The sequence below is a fragment of the Acipenser ruthenus genome, chromosome 15 (genome assembly GCF_902713425.1).
Source record: "Acipenser ruthenus chromosome 15, fAciRut3.2 maternal haplotype, whole genome shotgun sequence".
NCBI lineage: Eukaryota > Metazoa > Chordata > Actinopteri > Acipenseriformes > Acipenseridae > Acipenser > Acipenser ruthenus.
Genome location: NC_081203.1, coordinates 2126078 through 2139160, shown reverse-complemented (window position 1 = coordinate 2139160; position 13083 = coordinate 2126078). Strand labels below are relative to the sequence as shown.

At 46.3% G+C, this 13083-nt stretch overlaps 1 long non-coding RNA gene across 2 annotated transcripts in view; it reads right to left on the bottom strand.

Annotated features, from left to right (window-relative positions):
- Positions 1-13083, bottom strand: part of LOC131697508 (uncharacterized) — a 32200-nt gene that overhangs the window by 4840 nt on the left and 14277 nt on the right. The window contains exons 1-3 of one of the 2 annotated variants that reach the window (XR_009307327.1): positions 10156-10335; positions 8925-9056; positions 2311-2465 (exon numbers count right to left, since the gene is read on the bottom strand). This is a non-coding gene — a long non-coding RNA (uncharacterized LOC131697508). Of the gene's footprint in view, positions 1-2310; positions 2466-8924; positions 9057-10155; positions 10336-13083 lie in introns of those variants that run through there. The other variant, XR_009307326.1, reaches the window with a different exon arrangement.

Sequence of the window (13083 nt, the reverse complement as noted above, 5' to 3'; positions counted from 1 at the left end):
TGGCACCACAAGTCTCCCCTGGTGTGTCGTGCAATGACCTGAAACCCAGTCTCCTGAAACTTCCACTCCGTGTTCCCAGGGCTAGACGCACCAACACATGCACACACATTGACATACACAGAAACACTGTATGCACGCAGAGTCCCAGTCACACGGACACACTGACAGGTATGGGTCTCCTGGAGCAGAACCCTATGATCCAGCACGCGGGCAGTGAGAAGGTCAGAGAAGGTCAGGGGGGTTTGCTCACCAGCCCTTTAAAAAGAGCATTTGTCTCTTTCGACATGTTGTGTTTTGGTTCAGGGTGTAAATCTCCTCAATTAAAGGAGGTGTTAGGCTGCCCATCCTGCTCCCTCCCTCCCTGCCTGACAGACAGGCTGTGCTGGACCCAGGGAGCTAATTAAAACTGATAAGAGCTGTGATGACCGGAGCGCTAGATCAAAGTGAGGGGTGTTTGCTGAGCTACGGGCTCCTGTTTGCACAGGTTACTGGCTGCAACAGGTGTGGGGCTGACCTGCACAACACACAGGGCATTCTGAGGACATTCGTTGACATTAAAAGAAGGTATTTTGTCACCCCTCACTCCAGGTTCATCAGAAATTACTCGGGTTTACTAACTTCTGCAAAGAGCTGTGTAGAGCAGGGGTCCTCAAACTGTGGTCCGGGGAGCTTTGGGGATCTGCAAAGGTTGCTTAGGGGGTCCCTGGAAATTCTGGACTCTTCTGTTTTGTAAAACAGTATATTATATATATATATATATATATATATATATATATATATATATATATATATAATGCAGAAAAACTGCTTCACTGTTGTGGTGAGAGACAGGTCTTGGGATACTTCTGCACAATAAGACAAGGTGCAGCAGGGCAATCCTGCCTCTAATGCATCCCAGTGTGCCTGTCTTTTACAAGGTGCTGACAGTGCATTGACTCATCCATTGTGCTGAAGGCGAATTTGAAGCATTGCTATCCCGTGTTTGCGTATGCTGATATTTTGCTCTCTGTATATCCAGACAGAGCAGGGCTGGCTCTGCCCCTCGGCAGGCTCCAACGGGAGGTAATTATCTGGCTAATCTGGGCTAATCCGCTCTAATTAAACCTGCTGCTCGGAGAGACCAGGCCAGGAGCCGCGAGACGGGGACCTCAGGCACTGAGCTACAGCTGAACTATCTGCCAACCGGAGCTGTGACATCACCGAGCTGGAGCCACAGAGCACCATGACATCACAAAACACAGAGTGTCACTGATGACGTCATCAAAATAGGAAATTAAGCAACATCCTGGAACCTGGCAATATAGCACAAGAAACTTCAGGATTGTGACATCATAAAACGGGGAACAAATTAGGACTGTGACACAACTGAACAATGATGATGTCACAGAGAACTGTTAAATGTGCGATCGTTCTAGTCTGTCCTGTAAAGCGAAATAATTTTCTGTAGTCACCGCACTTGAATAATAGTTCATATTTAAATGAATGCCTGCATTTGTTTGGCCTTTAGAATTCCAGTTTTTTTTTTTTTTTTTTTTTGTTTTATTGTAAGTAAAGCAAACACCATGCAGCCAATACACAGGGGGCAAGTATGCACACGTCTAAGTCCCACAGAATCTCTATTAAATTTGATGCGTCTGTGTGTGCAGGTTACTGCGAGTTCAACAACAAGCTCAGGCTCCAGAACTCTGGTGTCAGTTCTACACCCTCCCCCCCCCCCCCACCCCCGCCGCGGCTGCCAAGTCCTGTCTCAGCGGAGAGCAGAGGAACACGTGCCTTCATTAGCACCTCTTAATTAGGAACAGATGTCATTTTCAACACAAGCTTTCTAACAAGCTGCACAGGCGAGCCTTTGGAAGGAATTCCTGTCTCCATTTTCAAATTTCTCTCCTCCTCCTCTTCTCTCTCCTTGTTAACGAGTTGCACTCTTAATGAAGTGTTTTTCAAACGTCCAATTAAAATCGGCAGAATCTTGTTTGTTTTTTTTTACCCGTGATCCGACAATCCTTGTTTTTACGAGTTTTCTTACTTTCCTTCTCCCCCTCTCCTTCCTTCCTTCCTGCCTTCCTTCCTTCCTTGTATTTCCTCCATCACGTGTTTTCTTTCTCTCATATCAGCTCTCTCTACCTTCACAGGCCTCTCACACTTTCCCCTCCTTAATTAATTCTACTTATTGCTTCTTCTTTCGTCTCCCCTCTCCCTTTCACTCAAAACTTCTGCCTCTCTCCCTTTCTCTCTCTCCACCCCCCTTCCCTGGTTTCCTCTCCTTCCTCGCCCCCTCTCTATTCCTCCCTCCCTCCCTGCCCCTCTCACCCTTTCCGAATCTGTCCTCTTCGCTTGAACCCCTCTCATCTCCCTCGTCCCGCGTCTTCCTGGAAAGAGAAGGGGGTGCAAGGGTCCATTTTTATATTTCGCTCTGCCGCAAAAAATTCCTTCGGGAAATGGGAGGAAGTTCCAAGGATTTTTATCTGGGAAAAGGTTACACAAAACAGAGAGGCTGCAGGGAAGCGCGAAAACGAAAACAGCAAAAAAAATCCTGGGACAGAAAAACAAAACGACTAACAGAAATCGAACCTGCACGGCCACGCTTGTTCAGATTCTGCAGTTTTAATTGAAAACCTGAATTAAAAAAATTAAATAAATGTCTCTCTGGTGCAGCGTGCCCAGTAAAACAATGCAGTCAAAAATCACAGGAGGATTGTCCTTGAAACTCGTCCAATTAGCACAAAAGCCTGGAGCCGCTGCTATCCCAATCACAAACCCTGTGTTCCCATTCTGGCATCAACTGAAAACTGCAGTGAACAGGCAGTAGCACAGTTAGACTGCAGCTGGCCCTGTAATAATTGCAAAGCAGGTACCTTTCCCTGCCCCCTTAGCTTTTTATGATGTTCACGAAGGTTGGCAATGGTTCTTATTACAATGTTTTTAAAGTCTGTTCTAGGATACATGGATTATGAGTTCAAGGAGCTGCTCTTCAGTTCTAGCTGCATGCTGTAGACAAATATAACATAGATTATATCTGAAAAAGTCTTTACAGAAGAAAGAGCCGGCGTCATCTAGTGAGCTGCCACTGGCTCAAATTGAGCTACTTGCCCTTTAAATTAAATAAAAACCCTTCAGCCCATCCCTAAAGCCGAGAGGAGAAAGAGAGAGAGAGAGAGAGAGAGAGAGAGAGAGGAGAGAGAGAGAGAGAGAGGAGAGAGGGGACGCGAGGCGGTGTAGCGTGGGTTTGTTTTTGTTTTTCTCTCTCGTTTGGGAACCTGGGCCCAAGCCTGCACCCCACCGCCAGTTCCCATGCAGCCCAGACACAAGATCACTAATTGCCTATTAAAGTTTCTGCATGTCGTTGGGGCCAGGGCCTCTAATTAGCCAGTAAAAACGGCCTTTTATGAGGACGCGGTGGGGTTGGGTAGTGTGATGCAATCTCTAATTACCCCAGAGCCATGCTGTTACCGGGTGCACACAATGACTAGCCTATATGAAGGGCAGGACTAGGCACAGGCATGCACTCCAGTCTCTCTCTCTCTCGCTCGCTCTCTCCAGCAGCTGTATCGCAGGCTGGCAGGGCAGGCTATCTGAGAGAATGCAGCACCGGGGGAAAGCAGTTCAGTAGGGTGTGATTTGTTTGTTGTGTTTTTTTTTTTGTATTATTATTCTCCTGGGGTTTGCACTTGGTGATTAGCACCACCTGGTGGCACAAGTACCATAACCGCGCCATCGTTACCGCGTAACAGAAATCCTGCATTTTGTAGGATATTTTGCAGCAGAAACTCGTATCCATTTGCTTGTGGACACTAAAAATGTTTGACACCCACCCTTGTTTATTTCAGGAAAAACAAAGAATCACTTTACTTTGTACACTAAACTGTTGGACACATTTACACTTGCCAGAAATTATAGATATAGTTTAAATGTATATTTTCAAATAGAACTAGAAAACAAACAGAGTTTTGTGTACTGCAGTCAAAACAAACCCCAGCAGACGCACCTAAATACAGACGTATCTACTTAAAATGAGACTGCTTAAGGTCACAGCCACTAAATGAATATAAATAAATAAAATCAATGGCCGTGGGCTTGACCCCCCCCCTTTTCCTGTTTCCTCTGCGTATCTATCTGCCTCTCGTTCTCTCTATCCGCTGAGCTCGTTTTATAAAGTTCAGTTCAGCAGCCGTGAGAGGCTGAGAGACACAACAGGATGCTGGCTCTCTGCTCTCCCCCACCCGCACCTCACTATGTTCCCTATCTCTGAGAAACCACTCTACCATAACCCAGTTCCCCCGCACAGAGAGAGAGACAGAGGGGGGCTGTGGGACTGCAGGTACAGCCTGACTGGCTGGAGGACGGGCTGGTGGAAGGGAATTAAACTGCATGAAGGTGGAAGTGGCATACACAAGTACTGCTGAGTTTGATACAGCATCCACAGCAGTTGAGGGGCAGGGAGTAGATGATGGGATGGATAACAAAGCCAGGGTTCGTCTCTGAGCCTCTTAGAACCCCAGCCAAGCTTTACATCAAATATAACCCTGGAGTAAGCTTCTGTTAAAGAGCTACAAACCGTTACTGTTTGAAGCATGCAGTGCTTCTGCCTCTCAAAAACAGGAAACAGGCGAGGGATGAGCCTGCTTCAGCTGCCGTCACACAGACACAAGAGCTTCAACCTCACGAGCACTCAGGCAAACCCCATGCCTTTAACAGGCCATGCAATTCACTTCAAATAGCAAGAGGAACACACAGCCACACACGGCAAAAAAGCTTCTAAAGACTTTTTCAGAAGTTGTTTAAGATGCTTAAATAAAGCACAAAGCGGTCTAACATTTTCACACAGGAGTGCCTATCGTTTCTATATCACGGATTACAGACTGAAAATTGAAATTCTCACAGCCAGAGGTTTTCCTGCAGGCAGGTATATAAAGGATATAAATGACACATCTTGAGGTGTTCTGATACACACTGCTGTGTAGATAGATTTCCATCCACCCCCCCCCCCCCCCCTCATCTCCCATCCTGAGGCTATTGTCTGTGTCTGCAGCTGTGGGGGGCTGATAGCGGAGCGAGGGGCAGCTCTGAAAGGTTTCTGGCTGATCCTGCCCTGGCTCTTGCCCTGACATTTCCTGCTTGCTGCTGCGTTGTCAGGGAAGGTTACAGGACCACCACTTATCATGTGCTGTAGCAGCAGAGAGCAGCGAGAGAGACAGACAGCAGGGGGGTCAGGACGGGGCACACACACACACACACACACACGCATGCACGCACGCACACACGCGCAGGGGCCCGGGGATCACGGCCTCTCTTTACGGAACAGGGATATCAGCGGCTGCCTCTGTCGCGTATCCGATTCTGCGTTCAGCACCTGTCCTGACCTTGTTTAAATGTTATCGTTTGTGCGTCCCGAATGCAAATGCCACCATGTTTGTTCTTGCAATAGATTTCATCCCAGCCTCACGCACCGAATGTAGTGGCTGGCTGACGCAGGATGAAATTTAGCAGATTTTCTTTTTAATATACCCTTTTCATGTACAGTGCTATATAAATACAGGACGGCTATAAAAACCAACGTCAGGACCCTGCCCTAGCCGTAACCAAGAGATCCTCAGTGGCAATGCACACAGTGGCACTACGATGGCAATGCACTGCGAGTGCGATGGTATCCTGGCTTATCTGGAAGTGTGCAGTATTAAGCCTCCGCATGTTATACTGTACGTCACTAAGCTAGGCGCTCTCTCGCTGGTGTGCTAAGACAACGTGGGTTTAAGACACGCTGCCAGAGCGGACAGGGGAAGCGGCCAGCCCAGGGCACGCAGGGTTCGTTAGGACTGGAATTTATATTCCTCTCTTTAACTTCCAGCCAGGAAAATGATCCCCATTAAATATCATTTTACACTGGACTGCGCGTCCCGGCGCGAAGGCACACGGCACTGCATTTAACAACTAATAAAAAGCAGCTCATTAGGTTTACTTGGGTACCCTCTCCCCTCCCCTCTCCAATCCAAAACTCAATCTCAGGCTTATTCTAAACCAGGACCCCCTTTAAAAGCGGTCTGCCTCGAACCCTCTTCGTGGAGTAGTGGTTAGGGCTCTGGACTCTTGACCGGAGGGTCATAGGTTCAATCCCAGGTGGGGGACCCTGCTTCTGTACCCTTGAGCAAGGTACTTTACCTAGATTGCTCCAGTAAAAAACCCACTGTATAAATGGGTAATTGTATGTAAAAAATAATGTTTAAAAAAACAATGTAATTGTATGTAAAAATAATGTGATATCTTGTAACTATTGTAAGTCGCCCTGGATAAGGGCGTCTGCTAAGAAATAAATAATAATGAAACCAAGCGCCGGATTCTCAAAGCTATTTACTCGAAATTCTGAAACGAAAGAGAAACAAATGAAAAGATGAGGTACGAGTTCCTAAGTTACAAGTTGTTTATATATCTGGATTGGTAACTTTATTGGGCGTTTATCCTCTCTGAAAAAAATTAATTTGCTTGGAGCTTTGAGAATTTATCCCAAAATCTTTCACATGTACTCCCTTAAAACAGCCTAAATTTAATCATTCATTTCACAATTCTAAAGGAAAAGATGTTTGTTTTTTACCTTTCTAACTTCACTGAATTTCTCTGTAATATTTTGGTATTTGACCACAAGTACATGTTGTGTGTCACGCTGTAGATCTGCTGTTCTGTGAGGGGCCCCCCCCAGGTGTGGTCTGCTCCCCTCCATGTCGAGCCTTGAACCCGGAGCCCCTTGTGCTGAGCCCACTTGCCTGCCCACACAGGCCGGCTATCTGCTGTGTGTGATTCTGAAACGAGTGAGTGAGCAAACGAGAGCGCTGATAAGCAGCGTGGAGCCAGAGAGCACAGACTAAACAGGCAGGCTGGAGATTGAGGGGCAGATAGAGAGAGAGAGAGAGAGAGAGAGAGAGAGAGAGAGAGAGAGAGAGAGTGAGAGAGAGAGATGGCCAACCACATACATACATACATACATACAAACATACATACAATCACAGTCTCACACATACACACAATCTCGCTCTCACACACACACATTCTCATTTCACATTATATATATAAATATATTTTATCGCTGGTTCTATCATTTGTGTTACATCTACTAGTAATCCCAGACTGAGATCTTGTTTTCCAAAAAGAGAGGTTTCCAGGATTTCCCCAGGGACCACCTTGAGCAACCTGTGGGGATCCCAAAGCAGTAGAGACCCGGACTGGGAGACAGGATCGCTCACAGCTCTCTCAAACACATTTCACATTCTCAAATACCAAGAGAACAGGCATGCGGAACACACAGCAATGAGAGAGAGAGAGAGAGAGATAACGCAGAACACAAACACCAGGCTGTATAAAACAAGCAGCCAGGAACACGAGGGGAAACACCAACACGCCGTGGGCACGGAAACATAGACACGCATTGCAAACGCACGTACGCAAAAGAGACACATACATTCATAGAGGCACGAGGTTTTAGCACCCTGATAATACTGCCCCCATCTGGTAGCACGAGGCAATGCAGTGTAAATGCCGTCTACTCGCTATACAAACTGGTCTGATGCTTTGGTACAGAACGGGTTTTGGAAAGCGAGCCTAGCACTGCTGTATTCACAAACGAGAAAATAAAGACTGCTGGTTGAAGTCCAATAGATGGAGGCTGAGCGGGGAGGAATGGGTTAACAGCGACAGAGCAGGGGAGGTGTCTGCCTGACTGCCAGTGAATTATAATAATAGCACTCCTAATAATACCCTCTCGGCACATACACGGAGTCTCCCATCTCTGAAAAGCATCCACTTACTTCAGCGCAATTAAACTATTTGCTCATTCTGCAATAATTGGGCACCACTTTGGAACACAGAGACAGCCGGACCCCACTGCACTGCGATAGGGGTCTAAATTGTTGATTGGTGATCGCTAGTGGAGTGCTGCAATAAAATGACCACTCCAGATACAAACAACCAAGACTTTTAACTTAGAAACTTGCAAGTAGTCTTGTGTGGTTTCTTATTCATTTTAGAATTGTAATTCTAAAATTCTCTTAGGTTAAACGCTGCTTATTCATAAACTGTCCTTGCATGTTTGTGAACACAGAGTCAATATAGTCAAGCATGGAGCATGGGGGTGCCGGGCTGTGTCTGTTTAAGAATACCCTGGTCACCTGTTCCATCTCCTAGCTATTTTTATAGTTTAGTAAAGTTTAGCAAAACTTTAGCCTGGTTTAGTTGTAACCTGCCACTTCTGTCATCATCACAAAGGTACTTGGCAGCTTATTTACTATTTACGTATTTACTATTTAAAGATATTTCTCCTCGGAGCAACATCTTGTTTATAAGGATGTCAGGCTCAGAGAGGACTTGTTTGAGAGTTAGCCAGCCTGGTTTTACTGCCACCTTAAAAAGAGTGGGGTGTTATCTGTAAAGTGGTTGTTTGGGGGTTCACGCCACCCCTATTTACCAGCAATCCGCCCCTCCCCATTCTAAATGCGAGCCATCTGGAACAGGGATCTCTCCGGGAGCCGCGTCTGGATTGCGTTCTCAATTCCCAGCGCTCGTTGCAACACGAAGATTGCCTCGTCTTTCTGCTCTAGTTGGGATGGCATGCGCTGATCAGCATTGCAGGGGCAATTAGATGCCATTTGAATGAAGTGCACTGAAATTAAACTGTGCCATCATTATCAGCAGCGCGTCGGGGGCGCCGAGTGGAAAATTGAAATGAAAGGAGAGGAAAAAAAACTGGAGAGAGAAAGTAAAAAAAAACAACCCCCCCCCTCCTCCCCACACAAAGAGTTACAGATCTCTCAAACACATCAATTACTTCCCTTTACCTGACTGTCTAAAGCTCAGCATAACAGATTACAATGTAGCTTTCATAAGCCTTAGCATCCTTTTAAACGGGGACTTGTCAATAAAGTCTCCTGATGCCATCTTACCTGTTTCGCGGTCTCTGTTTCTTGTCCAGATAGTCCCTCTGCCGTGGCAGCTGGTTCCCTATTCCTTTAGCAGGAAGCCGCACCGTTTCCAAGGTGCAGCCTGGAGTTTACAGCTTGGTGGGGCACCATTAACTGTAACACAGGAAGTGAACACAGAGTCTTGTAGCAGGACAGGTGTCAGAGTAACCCTGGTGTCTTCGAAGCATGGTAATTATACCTTTAAAAGAGGCCAGCCAAGGTCTTTCCTATTACAGCAATGTCATCATTGGCCACTCTTATTGCATTGAAGATCTCTTGGTTTCTAACCATGTGTGGCTTACAGCAAAGGTGCCAGGATGCAGCAGTTTATCTACGTGCTGTATCTGAACTTTATGCCAAATGATTCTCAGCATAATAATAATAATGTTACTCTAGTAAGAGATTAGCATTATTATTTGTCAGCACGCCTTTAAGATAATTAAATATGGGAACGGTCCAGTCAGAACCAAATGCAAGTTGCAACGTGCACTGGGCACCCACCCCGTGGAGACTCCCTGCTAATTCACAACCAATTCAATTAGATTTCTCTTTCCTGGATAGGAACCCCAGAGACTGCAGATTTCCGAGGGGGAGTAGAGTAGGAGGTGTGGAAGGGGCAGCAACTCGAGATAGCAGCTGTTACAATTAGCTTGCACGGGTTCACTCATCCACAGGAAACAATACAGCAGATTAAGGCAGCTCAGAAAGACCGTGCATGAAAGGCAAGGATTAATAGGCAAGGGTTCAAATCGTGTTCCAGACAAAAGATTGAGACCCCACCCCAGGGCACAGTGCCTTAAAATAGAATCCAGACAAACCACCTTAAAATAGGATTCCGATGCAATCCACCTTAAATAGGATTCCGACCCCAACTTACTTGACCAGTGAAGGGTGGCTCTCTTGGTTTTATGTTACAGAACCCCTTGATGATGCATGATTCTCTATTGTTACTGCTGCTAGATTTCTTATGCTGACTAACTATTCCAGAACAGCCTCCTCACGGCTCACAGGGTAGCTGGGTAACTGATGTGCCCGGGACATTCAAAGGAAAGCAACCTTTCAAAGCTTTTTCTTAACAGCTTGTCCCAGGTTTCTGCTTTACAGGGACCAGTGCAATCCCGCAACGTACAGTTTTTGCTTGGAGAGGTGTTCACAGGTATATTTTTTGACATACAGGTTATGCGAGAGCTGACAGAGATTGGAATACTGGTACCTGAAGCACACAGGTGTCTGTGGGGCGGGGGCGGGGCTGTATCTGCACCAGGTGAAACGAACCATCACAGAGCGAGAGATTATTCACCTCAGTTAATACTGGCAACATGAAGAAAGCAAGGAGAGGACAGTGCCGAGGTGTCAGTGTAACTGGAGCACGTTGAACAGGCAAGGATGATCTCTGTGCTTTCTATAGAGGGAAGGGGGAGCAAAAGAGCAGATGGTTTTGATTAGGAACAAAAACCAAATCTGAAAGGATTCAGTGAATTATGGACGTACGCTCGCACACACTCCTCCTTCACAAGCCTGTCCCAAACTGGAATGGCACATCAGACATTACTGCTAATCCCCAAATTTCCTGCAACATTCCAACACAGCGTCGTATCCCCCTTTTACACTCGCTCGCCCCCCGCCTCCCCCCGTTCTGTCTGTCTGATCAAGGGTGCAGTGCATTCCCCTCCCCCTCTTCCACGTCTGAATATTATCAAGTGTTTGCAATCACTCTGGAGGGCTGTTTTATTGGATTTTCTTTCTTGATTCGTTTCTGTTAAAGTGACTGCGAGATCAGGAGCTGCTATCATCAGTTCACCTGCCATCTAGTGACCTACCACTTTGGATCACGTTTCGTTTTTGTTTCGCTGGCGCTTTTGCTGCTGCGCACTAGATGGCGTTGTCCAATACGAAGATGCTTTGGCTGACCATCTAGCCTACATTACACATATCTATGGCAGGGAGTGAAGACCAGCTTCTACACTCACAGTCAAAGCAACACAGATTATCTATCTATATATATTATACATCTTTGTAGGTAAAAGGTGTTGCTGTCTATTAATAACAGCGTACTGCATAGCAGTCTGTACACCTGTGTGCATCACTAATGCAGTGCTGTATACCCTCCCTGCAATGCGTCTCCTCTCTGGGAGCGTGTGTGTGTGTGTGTGTGTGTGTCAAGACCTCTCCAGCCCAGTCTCGCAGCATTAGGCTTCCCATCTGGGAGAGAATGAGTTGCTTGCTTGCAGAACGCTCCCTGTGTCATGCAATGCAGAGCTGGAGGTTTTAATAAAAGATTTAATTGTGCAGGTGAGGCTCTACTTACAGAGCTGTGGCTAATTGGCTGTAAATTAGTCCATCTGGTTTCATTCCACCGGCCGCAGGGAGCCAACGCAGTTAACCCTCGCAGCCCCGGCCCAGACAACGGGAGAGGCAGGGAGTGTTAACCCCTGACTGACCACAGGGACACCCCCACTAGCTCTCCGCTGCACAGGGGGTAAAGACCCCCCCCCCCCCCCAGAGAAAACCTTTTGTGGCTCATTTAACATGCTTCCACCACCACTGGTACACAACGAATAAATAGATTTCAAAATGACAGGCAGACAGGTTGCTCCCCATCTACCCCCATAATAACCTGTGCTGAAGAATGTCCGTACCAAGTTTTGGCTAAGCATTTCTCTCTGTTTAAGTAAATATGTCAGTGTGACGTTTCTAAAGGACAATCAAAATAAACGATAAACTGTGGGAGTAAGTCACTGAGATGAGATTGTGAACACAAGTAGAATTACACGTACCTGTCTGTCTCATGTATGCAGTATTCTGCCTTTGCTTTATCCTATTCATTAAAGAATTAAAACGCAGTACAGAAAAAGCACAAATCCCGAACCGAAGCTGAACATTTATTCAAAATCAATCTGTCATGAATCGTTTCAAAGTGCAGCAAATCTTAACCCAGCATGCAAGAATCCCAAACTGAGCGTTTATTCCAAATCACCCTGACATGAAAACTTCATCACATCCTCAAGTTTTTTTCTTTAAATAATTTTCCTTTGCCGCATCTATCTATATTCACGACAGAGGCATGCCCGCGTTACTCCTTTTTTCAAACTATCAATATAGTTTTCAGCTTTGATGCAACATAAAATGATTTTCATTCCAGAAGCATAGTTACACAGCGCACACTTAAGACTTTTTAAGACAAAACAGTTGACTTCAATGTGGAGGTGGCAGACCGGGATGCTAACAGTGTGTGTTTACACTAACTTTTTTTTCTGTTAGTTAATGAAGGCTGTTATAGTGAGGGTGTTCTGTATGTTGAGATCATATTCAATGAACCTCCTACCATTTTTACCAAAGGCTGTTCTTTGATGCCAATGCTACTTACAACACTTGACCACCAGGTGGTGCCAAATACAATAAAAAATAAACAATAACACCTTGAAAGGGATGTGAATTTAGCCTCAATATTGCTTTTTTCATGCTCTCCCCTCTGTCCCACTTAAAGGAGGTGACTCAGCCCCCTTGTCTTAGAGCTCTCTACCCAGCAGGGAGGAGGAGATCTGCCCTTAAAAAACAATTTCCTCCCAGCTAACCAGAGGCAGCTGTGCAGCACTGTCAGCCAGGCCAAAACAAACCTGCCTGCCCAGAGACAGACAGAGAGCCGGGGCTGGAAACATCTCTATCAGAGAGAGGGGGAGAAAAAAAAAGACAGAGGAGAAGAGTGCAAAAGAAAGCAAGGGGATAGAGAGAGAGAGAGCGAGTGATAAAGGAGGGTCAGGAGGTAGAGAGACAGGAAGGAGGCAGAAATAGGAAATGTCAGCCAATGAGACTGTTTACTCATCTCCCACTCCAAGGACCCCCTAAAAACACGCCCAAGACCACCCAGCGCTGTCAGCCCACTGCGGGGAACCTGAGTCAAGAGAGAGGGAAGGAGAGAGAGAGAGAGAGAGAGACAGAGGGATGGAGGGAGAATGAGAGAGAGGGACGGAGGGAGGGAGGGAAGAAGAGGGAGAGAGAGAGAGAGGGATGGAGGGAGGGAGGAAGAGGGAGAGGGACAGGGGAAGGAAGAGAGAGAGATGGAGGGAGGAAGAGAAAGAGAGAGGAAAGGAGGAAGAGAAAGAGAAAGGAAGAGAACGAGAGAAGACTATACTGTTGAAAA